This window comes from Schistocerca serialis, chromosome 1, assembly GCF_023864345.2.
Source record: "Schistocerca serialis cubense isolate TAMUIC-IGC-003099 chromosome 1, iqSchSeri2.2, whole genome shotgun sequence".
Taxonomy (NCBI): domain Eukaryota; kingdom Metazoa; phylum Arthropoda; class Insecta; order Orthoptera; family Acrididae; genus Schistocerca; species Schistocerca serialis.
The window spans coordinates 331321447-331334164 of NC_064638.1; positions in this window are offsets into that span (position 1 = coordinate 331321447).

The window sequence follows — 12718 nt, forward strand, 5'->3', positions numbered from 1 at the left end:
AAAGACTCCTTAAAATGTTCGTGCCCGTGCATGTTATTAACAATAATATTTGAACATCAACCTGCGCTAAGATTTCTACTTCCTGTCGGATTAAGTTCACATCATCCTGCTTGTTGCGTATTTTTAGGTGATTCGCCGTTTCTTTCAGTTCCCGTACTTTGGTTTGAAGTCTGAGTGTTGTTGTAGTACATCCGATACTACTTTAATGAGCGATTTCTTATTCTGTTCACACACATCTTTGGCACAAACCGCGTCGTTAATGTACGTCTGCATCGAACCACCACTTTCAAGCTATTTCTCTATCGTTCCACTCTCGAACAGAGCGCGGGATAAACGAACACTCAAATCTTTTCGTGTGAGCTCTTATTTCTCTCATTTCATCACGATGTTCATTAGGTGGTCGCTAAAAAGTCAGTTTAGAAGGACTAGACACTGTCTCTTAGGAAGATGTCATCCGAAATTTTGTCTCCTTTCTTAAATAGATATATTTGGTGTTTATTTTTGGTAGATTTGGATGTTACGATGTTCAGTCTTGCTACAACGACATTGTAGGCACTAATCCCTGTATACGTTACAACGCTCCCAATTTGCTCAGGATTATTTGCTGCTAAGAGATCAAGCTTTACTGTATGATTACATGATGATGGCGTCCTCTTGGGTAAAATATTCCGGAGGTAAAATAGTCCCCCATTCGGATCTCCGGGCGGGGACTACTCAGGAGGATGTCGTTATCAGGCGAAAGAAAACTGGCGTTCTACGGATCGGAGCGTGGAATGTCAGATCCCTTAATCGGGCAGGTAGGTTAGAAAATTTAAAAAGGGAAATGGATAGGTTGAAGTTAGATATAGTGGGAATTAGTGAAGTTCGGTGGCAGGAGGAACAAGACTTCTGGTCAGGTGAGTACAGGGTTATAAATACAAAATCAAATAGGGGTAATGCAGGAGTAGGTTTAATAATGAATAGGAAAATAGGAATGCGGCTAAGCTACTACAAACAGCATAGTGAACGCATTATTGTGGCCAAGATAGATACGAAGCCCACGCCTACTACAGTAGTACAAGTTTATATGCCAACTAGCTCTGCAAATGACGAAGAAATTGAAGAAATGTATGCTGAAATAAAAGAAATTATTCAGATTGTGAAGGGAGACGAAAATTTAATAGTCATGGGTGACTGGAATTCGAGTGTAGGAAAAGGGAGAGAAGGAAACATAGTAGGTGAATATGGATTGGGGGACAGAAATGAAAGAGGAAGCCGCCTGGTAGAATTTTGCACAGAGCACAACATAATCATAACTAACACTTGGTTTAAGAATCATGAAAGAAGGTTGTATACATGGAAGAACCCTGGAGATACTAAAAGGTATCAGATAGATTATATAATGGTAAGACAGAGATTTAGGAACCAGGTTTTAAATTGTAAGACATTTCCAGGGGCAGATGTGGACTCTGACCACAATCTATTGGTTATGACCTGTAGATTAAAACTGAAGAAACTGCAAAAAGGTGGGAATTTAAGGAGATGGGACCTGGATAAACTAAAAGAACCAGAGGTTGTACAGAGATTCAGGGAGAGCATAAGGGAGCAATTGACAGGAATGGGGGAAATAAATACAGTAGAAGAAGAATGGGTAGCTTTGAGGGATGAAGTAGTGAAGGCAGCAGAGGATCAAGTAGGTAAAAAGACGAGGGCTAGTAGAAATCCTTGGGTAACAGAAGAAATATTGAATTTAATTGATGAAAGGAGAAAATATAAAAATGCAGTAAGTGAAATAGGCAAAAAGGAATACAAACGTCTCAAAAATGAGATCGACAGGAAGTGCAAAATGGCTAAGCAGGGATGGCTAGAGGACAAATGTAAGGATGTAGAGGCCTATCTCACTAGGAGTAAGATAGATACCGCCTACAGGAAAATTAAAGAGACCTTTGGAGATAAGAGAACGACTTGTATGAATATCAAGAGCTCAGATGGAAACCCAGTTCTAAGCAAAGAAGGGAAAGCAGAAAGGTGGAAGGAGTATATAGAGGGTCTATACAAGGGCGAGGTACTTGAGGACAATATTATGGAAATGGAAGAGGATGTAGATGAAGATGAAATGGGAGATATGATACTGCGTGAAGAGTTTGACAGAGCACTGAAAGACCTGAGTCGAAACAAGGCCCCGGGAGTAGACAATATTCCATTGGAACTACTGACGGCCGTGGGAGAGCCAGTCCTGACAAAACTCTACCATCTGGTGAGCAAGATGTATGAAACAGGCGAAATACCCTCAGACTTCAAGAAGAATATAATAATTCCAATCCCAAAGAAAGCAGGTGTTGACAGATGTGAAAATTACCGAACTATCAGTTTAATAAGTCACAGCTGCAAAATACTAACACGAATTCTTTACAGACGAATGGAAAAACTAGTAGAAGCCAACCTCGGGGAAGATCAGTTTGGATTCCGTAGAAACACTGGAACACGTGAGGCAATACTGACCTTACGACTTATCTTAGAAGAAAGATTAAGGAAAGGCAAACCTACGTTTCTAGCATTTGTAGACTTAGAGAAAGCTTTTGACAATGTTGACTGGAATACTCTCTTTCAAATTCTAAAGGTGGCAGGGGTAAAATACAGGGAGCGAAAGGCTATTTACAATTTGTACAGAAACCAGATGGCAGTTATAAGAGTCGAGGGACATGAAAGGGAAGCAGTGGTTGGGAAGGGAGTAAGACAGGGTTGTAGCCTCTCCCCTATGTTGTTCAATCTGTATATTGAGCAAGCAGTAAAGGAAACAAAAGAAAAATTCGGAGTAGGTATTAAAATTCATGGAGAAGAAATAAAAACTTTGAGGTTCGCCGATGACATTGTAATTCTGTCAGAGACAGCAAAGGACTTGGAAGAGCAGTTGAACGGAATGGACAGTGTCTTGAAAGGAGGATATAAGATGAACATCAACAAAAGCAAAACAAGGATAATGGAATGTAGTCTAATTAAGTCGGGTGATGCTGAGGGAATTAGATTAGGAAATGAGGCACTTAAAGTAGTAAAGGAGTTTTGCTATTTGGGGAGCAAAATAACTGATGATGGTCGAAGTAGAGAGGATATAAAATGTAGGCTGGCAATGGCAAGGAAAGCGTTTCTGAAGGAGAGAAATTTGTTAACATCCAGTATTGATTTAAGTGTCAGGAAGTCATTTCTGAAAGTATTCGTATGGAGTGTAGCCATGTATGGAAGTGAAACATGGACGATAAATAGTTTGGACAAGAAGAGAATAGAAGCTTTCGAAATGTGGTGCTACAGAAGAATGCTGAAGATTAGATGGGTAGATCACATAACTAATGAGGAAGTATTGAATAGGATTGGGGAGAAGAGAAGTTTGTGGCACAACTTGACCAGAAGAAGGGATCGGTTGGTAGGACATGTTCTGAGGCATCAAGGGATCACCAATTTAGTATTGGAGGGCAGCGTGGAGGGTAAAAATCGTAGAGGGAGACCAAGAGATGAATACACTAAGCAGATTCAGAAGGATGTAGGTTGCAGTAGGTACTGGGAGATGAAAAAGCTTGCACAGGATAGAGTAGCATGGAGAGCTGCATCAAACCAGTCTCAGGACTGAAGACAACAACAACAACAAGAGATCAAGTACGTTTTCGCAACGATTTACATTTCGAGTGGGCTCCTGAAGTAAAGGCACAGCTTAATTTTCGGAGAAATCATTTAATACAGTTGCCGACGATATTTTATGCCTACCGTCGACGTTCAAGATGTATTTTCACCAACATATCGAAGTAGATTGAAATCACCACCAACTATAATGGTACGAATGGGGTATCTATTTGAAATGAGACTCAAGTTTGCTCTGAACTGTTTAGCAACTATATCATCTGAATTGGGGCTTGGCTATGGGAACCAATTATTAGTTTATTCTGGTGAGTCAAGTAAAACCTCAACCAATACTAACTTACAGAAATTACCTATATAAATTTCATTACCAGTGAAACTACTCCTAACAGCAATAAACACTGTACCTTTGTAGAGATTTCTGCTGAACTTTTCTTCGGCTTTAGGCAACTTTCAATTCCTACAACTATTTGAGCTTCAGTTATTAGGGCTTGAAGCTCTGGTTGTTTCCTAACACATACACAACAGTTTATAACTAAACTACCGATTATTGCTAGGTCTGCCATCGTGCTGTATTTGTCCTGCACACTTGTAGACATATCTTTTCTGTAATTTCTCGAGATCCTCTAACCTAAAAAACTGCCCATGTAGCCACCTCCTGTGTGTAGTGGATCCCTGACCTACTACGTGGAACCCTATACCCCATACCGCAAGTCGAGGAATATGCAGCCTACATGACTGCAGAACCATCTGAGTCAGACCCTTCACTTGGCTCTGTGCCAAAGTTCCGCAACCCGTCCTGTCGCCATTGCTACAGATAGTGAGGTCTGCCTTCATCTTACAAGCAAGACTGGCAGTTTTACAACTTCAGACAGCTGCCCGAAACCAGGCAGAATCTCCTCTGATCCAAAACAACCCACATGATTAGTACCAACATGAGCAACCGCCTGGAGTTATCTGTACTATCTGCTCTTCATGGTATGTAGCACCTGTTCCACATTTGGGAAGATTCCCCTTGATAAGCAGATAGAGAGCACGCTGCACTTCTTCCCTTCCTTGTCAATCATATCTCTAAGGAGCACCATTAGTGCCTAATATGGGAGCTCCAAACTACCAGTAATCCCACCCTCTGTTGTAAGGAGTCAGACAAATAACACACCTTCCGTGGAATTCCTGAAACAATTCCAGATAAATCGGTATGTCAGACGACATAGTTGCATAAAAATGTACGAATTTTATTGATGTGCAAATCGAATAAACAAGCGGACATCTCATGAATATAAACCACTAACATTCACAATAGGAATTGCATGAATGTAATTTCCCAAACCTGAGCTACGAGATACAGTTCTGAGGAAAGGAGAATTTGATGACGGCAACACCCATCCCATGTTAGGCTGCAACCTTCACAGCGGGAGATCCAGCGGACACACTGCGACACCATAGCCACTCTGTAGGCCACTGGCAGAAGCCACTCTTGTCCCTGGAAGACACCAAATTAATGTAGCTTTTAAAAACGACCCTTTGGAAAGCCTTTCTGCCGGAACATGGCTGGAGATGGCAGATAAACGTCCAGAGAAACACAACTCAAAACACTGGTGACTCACTGTGGCCATCTGCATTAAAACTGGTCTGGAAAAAAGCTGTTTGTCTCAGTCTTATGTAGCACAAGTTAAAACTATGCCCTACAAAAGAAACGACGCCTTTGATAGGCTACAGAAACTCTAGTGGGTGGAGTTATAACAAGTGCGAATGCTCTGATTGGCCAGAAAGAAAAAGTGTGGCCACCAGCTTTGATGTAGGGAAAGTGCAGACAGAAAAGATCTCTCTTCTCTTGCAGCAAATGGTCGAGTGTTTGAGCAAGGCGACTCGCTCTGTGCCGAGACGATTGCAAGAGTAATTATGTGAGCACTTGTTCACAGACTCTTCTTAACTCTTAAGGAGCTAAACTGCAATGTCTCCCACTATGGAGAATTGCACCAAGCACTGACAATTAACAGATGCGAGCAATTTGAGGGCGACGATGTACATGTTATTCCAGCCAAATAGCATGCGCCGTGCCAATTAGCTAGAGAACAACCAGGGGGCTTGGCTTCACCGAAGACGTAGGAATAGTGTCAAGAGTATAAAGCACTCTACAGTGGATGAGCAGTTCTTTTCATTGAATAGGATATCTCGCATTTCTACTTTAATTAGGCCCAACATTCGTGAATATGTTTAACTCCAGGGCATGATAGAATGTATGGGAAAAATAGGAGGGACGAGAGGACAGCAGGTCTGAGTGGAAATTGAATATCACTTTCTGGCAAGGCACTCGTATTTACTTTTGGTTGGCAGCTGCAGTAACTGCTGTCCGCATGCTGTGGGCCTGAGAATCTGTTCTGAATCTTTGTCGACTGTTAAATACCTGTCTGATACTGTTCCTACGTCTTTGGTGAAGCTGAGACTCCTAGTTGTTCCCTAGCTAATAGGCATGGTACGCGCTATTTGGCTGGAATAGCGCATACGTCGTTGCCCTCAAATCGCTCGCAAGCATTAACTGTCAGTACTTGGTGCAATTCTCCATACTAGGAGATTTTGCAGTTTAACTCCATAAGAGTTAAGACGAGTCTGTGAACAAGTGTCCACATAATTACTCTCGCAATCGTCTCAGTGTGGCGCGAGTCGCCTTGCTCAAACACTCAACGATTTGCTGCAGGAGAAGAGAGATCTTTTCTGTCTGCATTTTGCCTGTATCAAAGCTGGCGGCCACGCTTTTTCTTTCTGGCCAATCAGAGCATTCGTACTTGTATAGCTCCACCCACTACAGTTTCTTTACCATGTCAAAGGCGTCGTTTCTTTCGTAAGGCAGAGTTCAACTTATGTTACGTAATACTGAGACAAATAGCTTTTTTCCAAGTGGATTTTAATGTAGGTGCCCACAGTGAGTCATGAATGTTTTGAGTTGGGTTTCTCTGGATATTTATCTGCCATCTCCAACCGTGTTCCTACAGAAAGGCTTTCCAATGGGTCATTGTTAAAAGCTAGATTTATTTGATGTCTTCCAGGGACAAGAGTGGCTTCTGCTGGCGGCCTGAACAGTGGCTATGGTGTCCCATTGTGTCTGCTGGATTTCCCACTGTGAAGGTTTCAACCTAACATGGGATGGGTGTTGCTGTCATCAAATTCTCCTTTCCTCAGAACAGCGTCTTGTAGCTCGGGTTTGGGAAATTACATTCATACAACTCCTAGTGTGAATGTTAGTGGTTTATATTCATGAGATGTCAGTTTGTTAATTCGATTTGCATATGAATAAAAATCGTACATTTTCACGTAACTATATCATGTAACTATAGGTTTAACTGGAATTGTTTCAGGAATCCCACGAAAGGTGTGTTATTTGTTTGATACCTTACACTGTGATTGTCCAGGTTTTGCAGGCCGAGAGGCTTCCCCTGGCATAGGGCAAGTGACTAAATCTGGCTCAGGATGTTTATTGGATGCAGACAGCAACTGAAACTTGTTTTTCAAACGAACTGGGGAGGCCCTCTTATCGGCTACCCAGAAAGTTTTTTGGTGTCTGCCACACCTTATCACCTAGGAACGACCTCTAAGTCGACCACAGGCGAGGAGTTGACCTCAGTGTGGGCAGTAACTGATGTGGCAACAGTAGTAGACCAATCGAGGGACATGGGGGATGTGCTAGACGTCTCTTGGATCCCTAGCCCGGCCCACACAGTGATTCACATTGGCAATATCCTCAGTCTGCATGACTGAAGTTAACACTGCTTGGAGCTGTAAATGAAGGGTCACTAACTCCGCTCGCATATGAACACAACAATCACAGACCGTATCTTTACTAAAGATGACGGAAATATAAAATCAACAGTTATCAAAACACAGAAGTGTGCTACATAAATAAACAAACATGCAAGAAATTTGAGAATTTAAACTAAAAAGCACACAGGAAATTAAAATAAATCTCTCCTTATTAGAAGTTGCATCAACTCATAAACGAAAAGGTGTGCCTGCTGTTTTGCTGAAGGAATGGTAGCTACCACTCAGCTGAACAGTCCAACAACTACAAATTTTTCGTTACTGTGAGGTCCAGTATGACTTTGTTTCACAATTACCTACTGGGAATTTGCTTGGTCTGCATTTGAGTTACATCCGCTTTTGTCTGTTGACAATGTGTCTCACCCTCGTGGATGAATTTACATTGTTTCACATTGTGATTCCCCACATTCCTTTGTAAATTTGCTGAACTGGTTGTGCATCTCATTACGAATGTCTGTCACCTTTAGATGCAACAGTTTGTTCGTATCTGTACCCATCCTTTGATTATTTGCCTTCAGATCTAACTTACTATCATTTAATTTTTTGTTATTATCATCAAGTATTTTGTTCAGATATTGGTTATCATAAATTTTCATCCAAATTTTGTAAAACTGCGTTAACAAGTCCTCCCTTCCTACATTGCCAACATGATTGTTATCTATCACTGCCTCATGCGATTCAATGTTTACATTCAAATTTGAACCTTTATTTTCAGTTTCCTGTACAATTTTAATTCTATTAATTAATTATGATTGGCTGATGAGATCTATGGCAACACTGTCCTGATTAACACTGTCTTCTGCATTAATTACATCACAGTTCTCGGTTTGACTCGTTATCGTTTTCAAATATCTATGTAGCACCTGAAATTTGCAACTAACTGACTCTTGAAAAAACTAAATGCAGCTGAAAATTCCAGATTCACTTACCATATGCTGAGGCTGGCAATTGGTCTCTGGATTCTAAGATTGCTGCAGGTTGCAACGTCCTAGTCACTGATCGCCATACATAAGACGATCTGCTAATGTACTCTTTATTAAACGACGATTCTGTCTCACTTAACGCCAAGAAGCTTTTTCTTTTTTTTAGTCATCAGTCTTCTGAGTGCGTTGATGCGGCCCACCACGAACTCCTCTCCTGTGCCAACCATTTCAGAGTAGCACTTGCAACCTAAGTCCTCAATTATTTGCTCGATGTGTTCCAATCTCTACAGTTTTGTCCTCTACAGCTCGCTCTAGTACCAGGGAAGTTATTCCCTCATGTCACAACACGTCTTATCATCCTGTCTCTTCTCCTCATCAGTGTTTTCCACAAGTTCCTTTCCTCTCTTATTTTGCCCAGAACCTCCTCATTCATTACCTTATCAGTCCCCCTAATTTTCAACATTCGTCTGTAGCAACACATCTCAAATGCTTCGATTCTCTTCCGTTTCATTTTTCCTACAGTCCATGTTTCACTATCATACAATGCTGTACTCCAGATGTACATTCTCAGAAATTTCTTCCTCAAATTAAGGCGAGAATTGATATTAGTAGACTTCTCTTGGCCAGGAATGCCCTTTTTGCCATTGCTAGTCTGCTTTTGATGTCCTCCATGCTCCGTCCGTCATTGGCTATTTTACTACCTAGGTAGCAGAATTCCTTAACTTCATCTACTTCGCGACCTTCAATCCTGATGTTAAGTTTCTTGCTGTTCTCATTTCTACTACTACTCATTACCTTCGTCTTTCTTCGATTTACTATTTCACTTACTAGTAATCTGAGCACGCGGACAATGACGGGTTCAAGTAAGAATAGTCACTAGAGAACCTCGAGTTGTGCGGCTTATCACCGAAAACGTTACTCATTTCCATTTTAAACACACCCAGCATTATCACCGTACAGCATGCCACACTACGACGTTAATCATTTCACACTGAGACCTTACGACGCTCAGAACGCGGCGGGAATAATTACACTGATCAGCCAGGACATTATGACCACCTACCTAACAGCCTTTGGCACGGATAACAGCGGCGAAGCGGCGTGGAATGGAACCAATGGCGCCTTGGTAGGTCGCTGGAGGGTGCTGGCACTACATCTGCACTCACAAGTCACTTAATTCCCGTAAATTATAAGTCACTTAATATCCGGAAATTCCGGGGAAGGGAGGGGGGAGGGGGGGCATGAGCTCTGTTGTCACATTCAATCACATCTCAGATGTTTTCCTTCGGGTTCAGATCTGGCGAATTGGGGGTTAGCACATTACTTGGAACTCGCAACTGTGTTCCTCGAACCAATTCATGATACGCCTGGCCTTGTGACGTGGCGCATTATTTTGCCGAAAAATGCTACTGTCGTCGGGGAACACGATGTCATGATGAGATGTACGAGGTCTGCAGCTAGTCTAAAATAATCCTTGGCCGCCGTAATGCCTCGCACGATCTCTCAGAACATAATGGAGCAGGCGCCAGCTTGTCTATGTCGCACCGTACAGGCGTCAAGGAGCTGTTCCGATGGAAGACGACGGATTCTCGCCTTCCATCGGCTTGATGAAGAAGGTATCGGGATTCATCAGACAAGGTAACGCTCGGCCACTACACCAACGTCGAGTGCAGATGGTCACGTGCCCAATTCATGATAGTTGTCGACGCCATGGTGTTAACATTGGCACATGCGTGGGTCATCAGCCGCGGAGGTCCATCCCTAGGAGTGTTTTGTGCCCTGTGTGTTCACATTTGCGTTCTGCCCAGCATTAAAGTTCGCCGCCTGTCCTGTTTTACCAGTCTGCCCCGGCCCACGGCGGGGAGAAACACTAACTGAGTTCTGTAAAAAGTTTCAGCTAGTAATAGCGAATACTCTGTTCAAGAATCATAAGAGATGGAGGTATACCTGGTAAAGGCCGTGTGATACGGGAAGATTCAGTTAGATTACATCATGTCAGGCACATTCCGAAATCAGTTAGTGAATTCTAAGGCGCACACAGGAGCAGACAGACTCAGATCACAATGTAGTAGTGATGAAGAGTAGGCTGAAGTTCAAGACATTAACCAGGAAGAGTCAATACGCAAAGAAGTGGGATACAGAAGTACTAAGGAATGACGAGATACGGTTGAAGTTCTCTAAGGCTATAGATACAGCAATACGGAACAGCTCAGAAGGCAGTAGAGTTGAAGAGGAATGGACATCTCTACAAAGGGCCAACACAGAAGCTGGGAAGGAAAACATAGGTATAAAGAAGGTAAATGGGAAGAAACCATGGGTGACAAGAAATACTTTCATTCATCGATGAAAGGAGGAAATACAAAAGTGATCCTGGAAAATCAGGAATACAGAAATGCAAGTCGCTGAGGAATGAAATAAATAGGAAGTGCAGGGAAGCTAAGACGAAATGGCTGCATGAAAAATGTGAAGACATTGAAAAAGAAATGATTGTTGGAAGGACAGACTCAGCCCACAAGAAAGTCAAAACTATTGTGGCGTAACAAGACAGCTACGCCACACTGAAGTAGCCGAAAGGCACGCGTAATCTCACGTAGGCTAGATAGAGGTCTGAAACAGGATACGTAATGAATGGTAGCAAGAAAAGTACGTAGCTGCTTTAATACTTAACTTTTAATCCTTCATGTGAATACAGCATTCCTTAAAGATACAAGTGAGACTCTATCTTAAAATGGTTAATGGCGCCTTGCTAGGTCGTAGCCATTGACTTAGCTGAAGGCTATTCTAACTGTCCGCTCGGCTAATGAGCGATGCTTCGTCCGTGTAGTCGCTAGCAAAGTCGTCCGTACAACTGGGGCGAGTGCTAGTCCGTATCTCGAGACCTGCCTTGTGGTGGCGCTCGGTCTGCGATCACAAGTGGCAACACGCGGGTCCGACATGTACTAAATGGACCGCGGCCGATTTAAAGCTACCACCTAGCAAGTGTGGTGTCTGGCGGTGACACCACAAAAACAACCTTCGGTGACATTAAAAGCAAGGGTGATAACATTAAGAGTGCAACGGGAATTCCATTGTTAACTGCAGAGGAGAGAACGTAAAGGTGGAAAGAATACATTGAAACTCTCTATGAGGGGGTAGATTTCTCTGATGTGATAGAAGAAGAAACAGGAGTCGATTTAGAAGAGATAGGGGATCCAGTATTAGAATCAGAATTTAAAAGAGCTTTGGAGGACTTAAGATCAAATAAGGCAGAAGGGATAGATAACATTCCATCAGAAATCCTAAAATCATTGGGGGAAGTGGCAACGAAACGATTATTCACGTTGGTGTGTGGGCTGTTTGAGTCTGGCGACATACCATCTGACTTTCGGAAAAGCATCATCCACAGAATTCCGCAGACGGCAAGAGCTGACAAGTGAAAGACTTATCGCACAATCAGCTCATGTATCCAAGTTGTTTACAAGAATAATATACAGAAGAATGGAAAGGAAAATTGAGGATGCGATAGATACCGATCAGCTTAGCTTTAGGAAAGGTAAAGGCACGAGAGAGGCAATTCTGACGTTGCGGTTAATAATGGAAGCAAGACTAAAGAAAAATCAAGGATATGTTTACCTAGGAAAGCGTTCGACAATGTAAAATGGTGCAAGATGTTCGAAATTCTGAAAAAAGTACGACCAAGAACGAAGCGCTCGTATTAAAAAGGGCGTAAGAAAAGGATGTTGCCTTTCGCCTCTACTGTTCAATCTTTACATTGAGGAAGCAATGATGGAAATAAAAGAAAGATTCAGGAGTGGAATTAAAATTCAAGGTGAAAGGATATCAATGATACGATTCCCTGATGACATTGCAATCCTGAGTGAAACTGAAGAGCCGGCCGCGGTGGCCCTTGCGGTTCTAGGCACTCCAGTCCGGAGCCGCGCTGCTGCTACGGTCGCAGGTTCGAATCCTGCCTCGGGCATGGGTGTGTGTGAGGTCCTTAGGTTAGTTAGGTTTAAGTAGTTCTAAGTTCTAGGGGACTGATGACCACAGCAGTTGAGTCCCATAGTGCTCAGGGTCATTTTTTTTTGAAACTGAAGAAGAATTACATGATCTGCTGAACGGAATGACATTCTAATGAGTACAGAGTAGGACTGAGAGCAAATTGAAGAAAGACGAAGGTGATGAGAAGTAGTAGAGAAATTTAACATCAGTACTGATGATCACGAAGTAGATGAAGTTAACGAATTCTGCTATCTAGGCTGTAAAATAACGAATCAAATGGCTCTAAGCATTATAGAACTTAACATCTGAAGTCATCAGTCACCTAGATTTAGAACTACTTAAACCTAACTAACCTAAGGACATCACACACATCCATGCCCGCTGCAGGATTC